Here is a 9,866-nt window from a genome sequence, read left to right on the forward strand (position 1 = left end):
TTGATATCAGAAGTTAACACAGAATTCAATTTTAAAAGTATTTATTCATCATGCATGTAAAGAACATTGTTTCAAGGGCAAGATCTAAAGGTATAAATAAAAACACTAGGTCGCTGCTCTCCTTGTCCACTCATGTTTCCAGTGCTGGAACAAAGTAATAACACGCATGACTTAAAGGTTTACAATGGCTCATGGTTTCAGAGACTTATGTTGGTGGTTGGCTGGCTGTAAAGTAGAAACAACATGATGAAAGGCCACGATAGTGGAGAGCTGCTTTCTTCATGGCAGTTGGGAGAAGAGAGGAAGCAAGAAGAGCCAGAGAGGAGGAAAAGGCTGGGGACTAGCTCATACACCCTTCCAGATCACAGCTGAATGTCCTACCTCCACCTCATAAAAGCACATTCAGCTGTGACCTCATCAACAGATTAACCCACTGGTGAGCAGAGCCCTTTATGACCCAACTACGTTCCCAAAGCCCCACCTTTAAACAAATGAGTCATTTGGCATCTTGTAGATCAAACCATAATGGGTACCAGTCTGATGCAAAAGGAAAGACAGAAATAGGTAAATAAATGAACTGTGTGCTTTTAAGTAGTGGCAAGTGAAAGAAGAAAATAACATTGAGTAAAAGTCAACTTTTAATTGGCTGCACAAGTTAGACCTTCTGAGAAGGAGACATGAAGTCAACCCAGGCACCTTGAAAAGCCATTTTCAGATGGAGGCACTTTGAATGTACTGTCCGGTGTACGCACTCACGTTGGTGTGTACTGAACCATAGAAAAATGTCAAAGAGAGGAAGACCACGTAGAAAATGAATGTGGAAGTATTTTCTGAGAACCAGGCCCTAAAAGAATAAAAGCCACTACCTATCAGGATGCAAATATTCATTATACAGTTGACGGTCAACTGTGGAAGTTGGCCAGTTTTATGGACTATTTCTAGGCAATTGTCCATAATCTATCAGTGTAATATACTTGTCCATATGTTGAATTTTCATTTTAGACTTTCTCCCTTTTTAGATTTTTTTTTTACCTCCTGCTGCAGAATTGTCAGGTTTTTTTTTTTTTTACATTTTATTGTTATCTATTTCCTTTTTGCATTATTTTAATATCATGGATGTATATCAGGTAAAGATTTTTAGAGTTCCAAATTGTTTTAAAACATTTTTTACAAAGTTGACTACAGAAAAGCGTGTCATCATATCATTGACTGTGTGTAAACATAAAATACGTTGAAACTTCCTCAATAAGTAATGTTCTTTTTGCATTTGTGAAAGGCAGGAACTTTTGAGATCTCAGATCTTTGAGTGACTAGGTTGTGGTAACCCTTTTTGGCTTGTGATTGAACTTGCCAAAAATTTTAAGTTCTGTCATGGTATTTCAAATGATTGTAATAATTAAGTTGTGTGCATACAAACACTGATGTGCACTTTTTTTTTAACACATGAAGTATTGAACCCAGGACCTCACACATTCTAGGCAAGCACTCTGTTACTGAGCTATACGGGAACCACCCAGTTCCTATTTGTTTTATTTTCAGAGAGAGCCTTAACAAATTGTCCAGGCTGACCCCAAACTTGAAATCTTTCTGCCTCAGACTCTCCTCTACACATTTTACTTGTTGATCTATTTCTTTATGAATATGGTTTGTCTGCTTACAACTATTACAATCATGAAACTATCTTTAGTATACATTAAATTTATGTTTGCAAAAATATATGTTACTATTGCCTATTTTAAGTGGCCTATGAATTGTTCTTTAATGTTTGTAGGTTTCCTAAATAAATTCCCTCTAAAAATGCAATGAAAATGTTTTAAAATTATTTTTCCAGAATTATACTTTTGGGATTTTAATATTTTGGGATTTTAGGCTTTGAGGGCTTTGCTCTTTTGAGATTTTTGGCCCTAACCTGGTATATGTTTTATGTATACATAACCTGTTGTATGTATACATACATATATATGTATATACATATATATAAAAAATACACTAATGCATGAAAATTGATTTCAGAAAACTTTCATGAAGCTTTATGAATGTTATTTTTCTTGCTCTAGTTATAGCTTGGATTTTATTTCCAAGGAATTAAACAGTATAATGAGTGATCAAAATGTACGGTGAATTTTAAAATTAAAAATATTTATTATAGTAAAAGACACACTGCCATTAATCCCCCTAAAATATTCCCTCTTACCTCAAATACACTTATCCAATCATTCTTACCACTTTCTGAAGCAGTTCTGGAAGTCCTCTTTTGCAGCTTTATCAGGTGTGTTAAAAAATATGGTCAGTGGTGTGGCCAAGTGCCATCCGATGGAATGGAGGGCTTGTTAAAGCATCACAGTGTGTCGCCAGCCACCTTCTTCACTGGATCTGGCACCAGGTGATATCTGGCTCTTTCACAAAGTCATAATGAACATGATAGGTAAATAGTTTGAATCACCTCAGGATGTAGAGGCAGCCACTATAATAGAAAATGCCCCCTCCAGCCAGTACACTTCAGTTTCTCAGATGCCCAGGTAATAGTTCCTGTTCCAGTTCCAGTTGCTCCTATCTTAGAAATGGCTGGTCACTGAGATGCACATTGTATAAACCAGTCCCCAGTTGACAAGCCATTCTGCCTGTATACTTCCTGCTTGCTTATCCCATATAAGCCCTAGACCATCGGAGTTCAGGGCTTGATACTGTGGGAGTGATCCAGTCAGTGCCTGTTGCCGTGAACAAATCTGCCTCCAAATCCTGGGTGTCATTTCAGGGACGCTGCTTGCCATTGTACCACAACAGCAAAACTAAAGACATTCATGAAAAAGGACTTTGAGAACTCTTTCAGAGGGGAATGGGGAAAAAAGAAGCCAAGAGGTACACCATGTACAGGCACAAAGCCCCTATGATGAATGCTATTATGTATAACTAAAATGTACCAATGGTATTTTTAAAAACACAAAAAATATTTTTTTTTTTTAAAAAGTGGCAAGAATAACGGAGTAAGTGTATTCAGCAAGAGGGAATACTCTGAAGGTGGTTAATGTCAATGTGTCTCTTACTGCAACAATTCTTTGCCAATGTAAGCATTCACTATATTTTTAAATCACATAAGAAACCCAGTTTAATATTGTCTGGTCACTTTATACTTGGAAGGAATTTGGCTTATACCATAAACGTAGTCTCCATCTCTGGTTCTTAGAAATCCATGTCTCAGAAAAATACCATGAAAATCTCTCTGCTGTTCGTAACAATGTTTTCAGAAAGCCATTAAGCTTGCTCTCAAACCAAGCTTCCAGGGGAAGAAAGGAAAGTCCCGGGATACAGGACAATATGACAGCCTCCAGAAGCCCTGGCCACCTTCTTAATGCCTCAGACAGAATAGACAAATTGATAATTAACAGAAACACTGCCATGGTGCAAGGGACAAGGATGTCTCATTCTAGTCATGACCAACTGCTATAAATGTGAACACTGGCCAGTGAATATTGGACTGCAGAAGTGTATTACCTTCAAAGTTTGTAATTTGTGTGACAAATGATTGAGTGCTTGAATTATCAAATTACCACCAACACCGTTCTTTTCAAACACCAGCTTACGAAATATGTTTTATTAAGGCATTATCACTTGGGGTGGAATAAAATCCAAACTCACACCAAGACTTATGAGAGCTCATGTAGTCTGATTCTTGCCCACATGCTCACACCCAGTTCTTAAAATGCTTATGTTTTACCACACTGGTCCCAGGAAGCAAAGTTCATTTTTATTCAGGGTCACTGCTGTTGCTGTTTACTCTGCCTGGGACATGTTTCAAGTGAGTTGTTGCATAATTACCCATAATTACCTTTTCATCTTACTGTACACATTATTTTTGAACCCACCAGTAACTTTCTGTCTTTTTCAGGAAAATGTGGCTTTAATTCATTAAAAGTTCCTAGAATTTCATCAGCTGGAGGAAATGCCAAATGCAGAAAAATGACAAATTTTAAAGCTGAAGTTTTTGTTGAAGTATCACATAGCCAAAATTCTCAGAATTTGGACTTCTTTTGTGTTTATGCAGCTTTTTGATTTTTTTAAGTGGGAATTACGGTTTAGGAGATTTTTTACTTTCAGTATTTTATCATTTGATATTTTAATCTTTCAGGGTTGTGATTTGGGGGAACTAATCTTTAGGGATTTTAGACTTTATGGATTTTGGTCTTTTAGGATTTCAACACGGGATTATACCATTTGGAACTGTGTGTTTGGGGATTATAATTGGTATAGTATGACTCACTTATGGGACAAATTATCTTCAGAAACTAAGGAAGGAGGTTAATTGGAATATGTTAGCTGTTATGCTTTAGGTCTAAAATTTCCCACCAAAGTCTCATGTATTCAGAAAAGGGGGTTTGGGAGAGGTGGTTGGATCACAGGGGCACTATACTCCCACTGGAGTTCCTAGCTGGTCAGAAGAAGCTGGTTGGGGGCGTGACCTGGAAGGCTCTGTTCTTGTCCCCAGTCCTTCTCTTTCTCCCTGTGCTTCCTGGCTGCTATGGGTGGGGCAGCTTTCTTCTGTTCTGTTTCTGTCTTGACATTAAGCAAACTTGAACTGAATCTTCTGAAAACTGTGAGCCAAAATAAACCCCTCCTTTAAATTGTGGGTGTTGGATATCATGTTCCAGGAATGGGGAAATCTAACTAATGAAAAAACAGTACCAGAAGCAATGTCCTTGTTGTGGCTGTACCTCATTATGTGGCTCAGAAGCCTTTGGAATTGATTTGTGGGAGGAGTTTGGAAAGGTTCAGAGATATAGGCTACAGAAGCCCTAGAACATGCGAAGCCAAGCTTAGTAAATGACTCTGGTCAGAGCTCCAAAGACCAGAAAGCTTATAGGAATGTGGACAATAAAGGCCAGTCTCAAGTGATTTCAGTTAAAACCGAGAGCTCCATTGGCAACTGGAATAGAGGCAACTGGAATACACCCTGGCAAAAAGTTTGTCTACATTTTACCTATCCCCCGAGACTTTTCAGGAGGCTAAGATTAAGAATAGAGGACTAAATAACCTGGCAGAGTAAATTTCAAGGCAGCCCAACAGTTAGGCTGTGGCTTTGAGCCAGATTTACAGTGAAAATCAAGAGAAAAAGAAATGCAAAAAATGAGAGCTTTCTTTCTGTTGAAAGTTGGGGCCTAGGAGAAAAATGCTGCTGAAAAGATTAGGAATAAAAAGAAACCAAATACTTCACATCAGGACAATAGGAAATATGACTAGAAAGCCTCTCAGGATTCCGAAAGACATCATCCATCATAGCGTTAGAGGTACAAAAGTACAATCCTTTTACTTGAGAAGATAGTCCATGGGCCGCTGAGCAAGACAGCAACCTATGGTATTGGTTCCCAGGATTCATTTCCCTATGCTCAGCCTTCTAGGCATTAAGAGGCCACTGCAACCATGGTCTAAGAGGTCAGCTACGACTCACATTGGCCTCAAACCGTAGCATCATTCATGTGCTGCTGGTTTTACAGACATGCACAATGTAAGAGATATGGAGTCATGGAGGCTTTCCATATTGTAAAAGCCTGGGACCAGTCAGTGTGCCCCTGAAAGAGCAAAGCATGAAGTTGAGAGTGAAGCCACAGGAACAATGGACACCCCAGGAATTTGGAGTTGCTAGGGAAGTAGGATGTCTACTGAGGGAAGTCATAGGTAATGAGTAGAGCAAGCCCAAGAGAGAGGCCATGTGGGCTACAACCAGCAAGGCCACAGAGGCAGGGGCACCCAAGCCCTTCAGATCACGTCTCCTCACACCCTCCCATGGGTGCTATTACAGGGTTTAGTATTTGCCCTGCTGGCTTTCAATCTTGCTTTAACCGGATGCTTTCTATTCTGCTATTCTTCCTTTTTAGAATGAGAATCTTTATCTTGTGCCATTGTATCTTAGAAGTATCTAACTTTGTTTTTCACTTTTATAAGGGCTCACAGCATGCATTTTATGGACATGAGATGGGCATGAGGTTTTTGGAGGCCAGGGGTGACATGTATCTAAAATATCTTCCCAACATCTGATATATTTAGAGACGAGGTTTTGGAAAATGACCGGATCATGGGGGCATGAGTTCAAAGCTGAATATGCTTTTAGGAGATGTGGCCTGGAATGAAGAGGCAGGTCACTGCGGAAAGGACCTGGAAAGGTCCATTCCTGTCCCTGGATCCTCTTTATTCCTTCCTGCTATGCTATTTCTGCCTTGAAGCCAAGCAACCATCCATGGACTGAAACCTCTGCAAATTGTGAGTCAAAATGAAGCTCTTCTTTGAGTTTTAGGTGTTGGCTTCAGCAATAAAAAGTGGACAAATATATTGGACTGGTGCAAATAAATACTGAAGCAATTCATTCATTCTTTCAGGTATTTATCAAGTGCTTAGGACCTGAAATAGATATTGGGAATTCAATAATGAACATGGTAAATTTTCTACTGTCAAGGAGCATACACTCTAACAATAACCTTTTGTAAGAACAAATCACTACTTAACATATATTTAGGATTTCTTATAGTCTACTACTGTTAGTAAGTGCATTAACTAGATAATAAAGAAGTCAATACATAAGTATACACTGTAAAGAAAAATAAAGCAGGGCAAAGAGATGAGGACAGCCAGTGATGTTTCTCCTAACCCCCAGAACATGTGAATGCACTATTCTTACAGCAAAAGGGGCTTTGCACGTGAAATCCAGTTAAGTCTTATTTGGCAGACCCAGGGAGATCTCATGTTCTTATAAAAGGCAGAGAGAGAAAAGTCAAAGTCAGAGAAAGACAGAAGATATTAGGACGGAAGCTGACAGACACCAGTAGATTGCTGGTGTTTTTCTCTAAAGTCTCCAGAAGGATGGTCGGTTTGCTGACACCTTGACTTTAGTCTGGGGAAACTGCTTTTTGACCTTCAGGAATGTAAGATAATATATATTTGTCTTCTTTTAAGCCATAGAGTTGTGGTAATTTTGTTATAAGAGTAGTAGGAAATAAACACTGTGTTACAGAATGGTGCACTATGGAGGCTGCTCAGTAATGAATAGGTTCTCTGAGGTGACCCTTAAGCAGACAGACGAACAAAGTAAAAATGAAGCATCTGTCTGCTGTCAGGGTTGCGATTCCAGCAGAGGGAACAGAAGGGCTAACGATCTGAGAGGGGACCACGAACACCTGTATGAGTGAGCAAGGGGGAAAGTGTCAGTGAAGGAGAGGTGATCAGAGGCCAGATTTTGCAGAACAGCACGCCTTGCTAAGCACTTTGGGTGTACTGCAAGAGTGATGGAAAGTGACTGGAAGGTTATGAGCAGGCAGTGACACACTCTTGTGACCGCCAAGGAGCACTGTAACCACCAGATGGAAAATAGCTGTGGACTGGAAGAATCAGTACACAAGAGGGGAAAGCAAAGATACCGAAGCGGTTCCCTGAGCGATGCTGAGGCCCACACAGAATGGTTGCAGGCTGAAGCAGGATATTTTGGAGACAGAATGGACAGAATTTGCCCTTGGGTTAGATGTGAAGTTTGAGACAAAGGAGACAAGAATGATATCAAAGATTTTAATGACTTCACTTGGAACATTTTGGGAGGAACATGTTTGTGACAGAAAATCATGACTTGGGTTTTGGCCATGTTTCTCACCTTTCAGGCGCTGGTCAGACAGCTGAGAGGAGGGCTCAGGGAGGGAACTGCGCATAGCATCTGAGAGTGACCAGGGCTGATCACTTCACCTGTGGAGCCCGGGATAGTATGAGGTGTGACCAAAATCCACAGTGAATGGCTAAATCCAAATTTTATTACAGCAAAAGACACACTGCTGTTAATGACCCTCGAAGTATCCCCTCTCGTTTTGAACATGGCTAACCCATCATTCTTGTGAGCTTCTGAAGCAGTTCTAGAGGTGCTCCTTCATGAATATCTGTGTGAGGTGTGGCAAGGAAATACAACAAAGGCTGCCAAGGGCTTTCCAGAGGAAAGACAGGCTCATAAACACACTACAGTGCGTCCTCACCCACCTCACTCACCAGGTCCGGCACCTGGCAACTTCTGGCTCTTCCTCAAACTCAGAAGGATCAGGAAAGGTCAACATTTGAAATCCACTGAGGACACTGAGGCATCCATGATAGTACAATAATGCAAGAAGACTTCCACACCTGCTTCAGACAGTGGCAAGAATGATAGGGTAAGTGTGAGGAGGAATAACAGCAAAATGTCAGTTACTGTAATTAATTAAAAATGCTTAAGACATTTTTGCTATTTTTTAAGCATACTCCACTTATAAAGCATGGACTGACGTGCGTGCGTAGAACCTGAAGACCAGACTCTGGGGGAGTGCAATCTTTAGGGTGATGGAAGAGGATGGGGAATCAGAGGGAAAGTCCTACCACCTTCTGCTTCTTGCTTCCTATTACTTACTACTTCCACCTTCTCCACACTTCGAAGCCAATGTTTTTAACTCATGGCCGGACTGAAGCTTGAACCATGCTGGTGTTCCCCTTTGCAAAGGTTCTCAAAACATCGCCATAGCCTTGGCCTATTTGCCCTGGCTCTGTGAGCTCATGAAATGCCAGTGAGCTCTACTCGTGTCGATTGCCTGACGGCTGTGAATACAAGAGGCTGACTCCAGAACTGCAATTCACCCTGCACCACCGTGCCTTTGCCATCAACGACTGCTGAGCGAGCCACGTGAAGCCTGCATGGGGCTCAGGAGCAGTTGTACATCTGCTCCGAGAAGCAGCTCACAGAATGAGATCAAACTGAAGCTTCCCCTGGAAGCCTAGGTGTTTGCTTCTAGCCGGAAATGGTACAGCACCTTGCCCAGCCGGCACTCGGGCACATTATATTTGAAAGAGATTTGGCGAGGCCTACAAATCATGGAGCTGGTCAGCTTTTCTGACTTTGAGGGTGACCCTAAGAACGGGATGAGAAACGGCTGCGTATTTGATGGGACTGTTCAGGCACTAGCACGCGGGGCCTAGCTTCACAGCTACGAATTTAACTCCCTCTTCAACGCCTGGTTTTTCCTCAGGAGAATTATAATGACCTTGTAAAAAGGTCTCATGCTTTAACCTCCCAAGTCTGCTCCTGCGCCAATTATCAGCTCCCCGTGTTAAATTACTTACAGGCTGATATTCTCAGTCTTAGCTAAACACTAGAATCGCTTGAGAAATTTAACGGTATCCTGAAGTGAGTCCCACCCCCAGAGATTCCGACCTAATTGTCTTTGAGTGTGGCCTGGGCAAACTGGAGTTTTAAAAGCTCCCCAGGTAACTCTAACAGGCAGCCACAACTGCGACGCGCGGTCTCTGGCCTCGTGCTTTCCAAACTCACAGCGAATTTCAAGAATGTCTGGGGCTCTTTTTTCTAGGTGACCTTACTTGATGGCAGTGGCCTTTTGAGGAACAAATGCTGCTGCTTGTCATGTCTCTCCAGGAACGCCAGGTCCGGGCAAGGCGAGACTGCCGAGGAGCTCTCCTGCAAAGCAGGAAGCCCGATACTGCGCAAAGCCACTTTCCTTCAGTGCCAAAGGGAGCCCGTGCGAGTCTGCAGAAGAAACCCGAGGTGTGGCGAGGACAGCACCCTCTCCGCTACAGCCGTGTAAAGATCGGCTCTCCGGGCCTACGAAGTGGTAACTGCGCCCTAGAAAGGCGCTGGTAGCTCTTTAAAATTGCGGTATTTGCAGACCTGTTCCTCAAGAAGCTGCACTTTCACAAGCTGCCCAGAAGACGCGCGCTGAGTCTGCGGAGCGCGTGGCTTCGGTAACGCGGCGCGCCAACTTCTTTGAAAGAGTAGGAGCCCAGTGGGGTAGGGCGCTCTGTGCTGCGCGGGTCGCCCTGGGGTGAGCGTCGCGGACCGAGGCCGGAGCCCCGGCGGCCCG

Source organism: Chinchilla lanigera, unplaced genomic scaffold (genome assembly GCF_000276665.1).
Source record: "Chinchilla lanigera isolate Chin_1 unplaced genomic scaffold, ChiLan1.0 scaffold00002, whole genome shotgun sequence".
Lineage (NCBI taxonomy): Eukaryota > Metazoa > Chordata > Mammalia > Rodentia > Chinchillidae > Chinchilla > Chinchilla lanigera.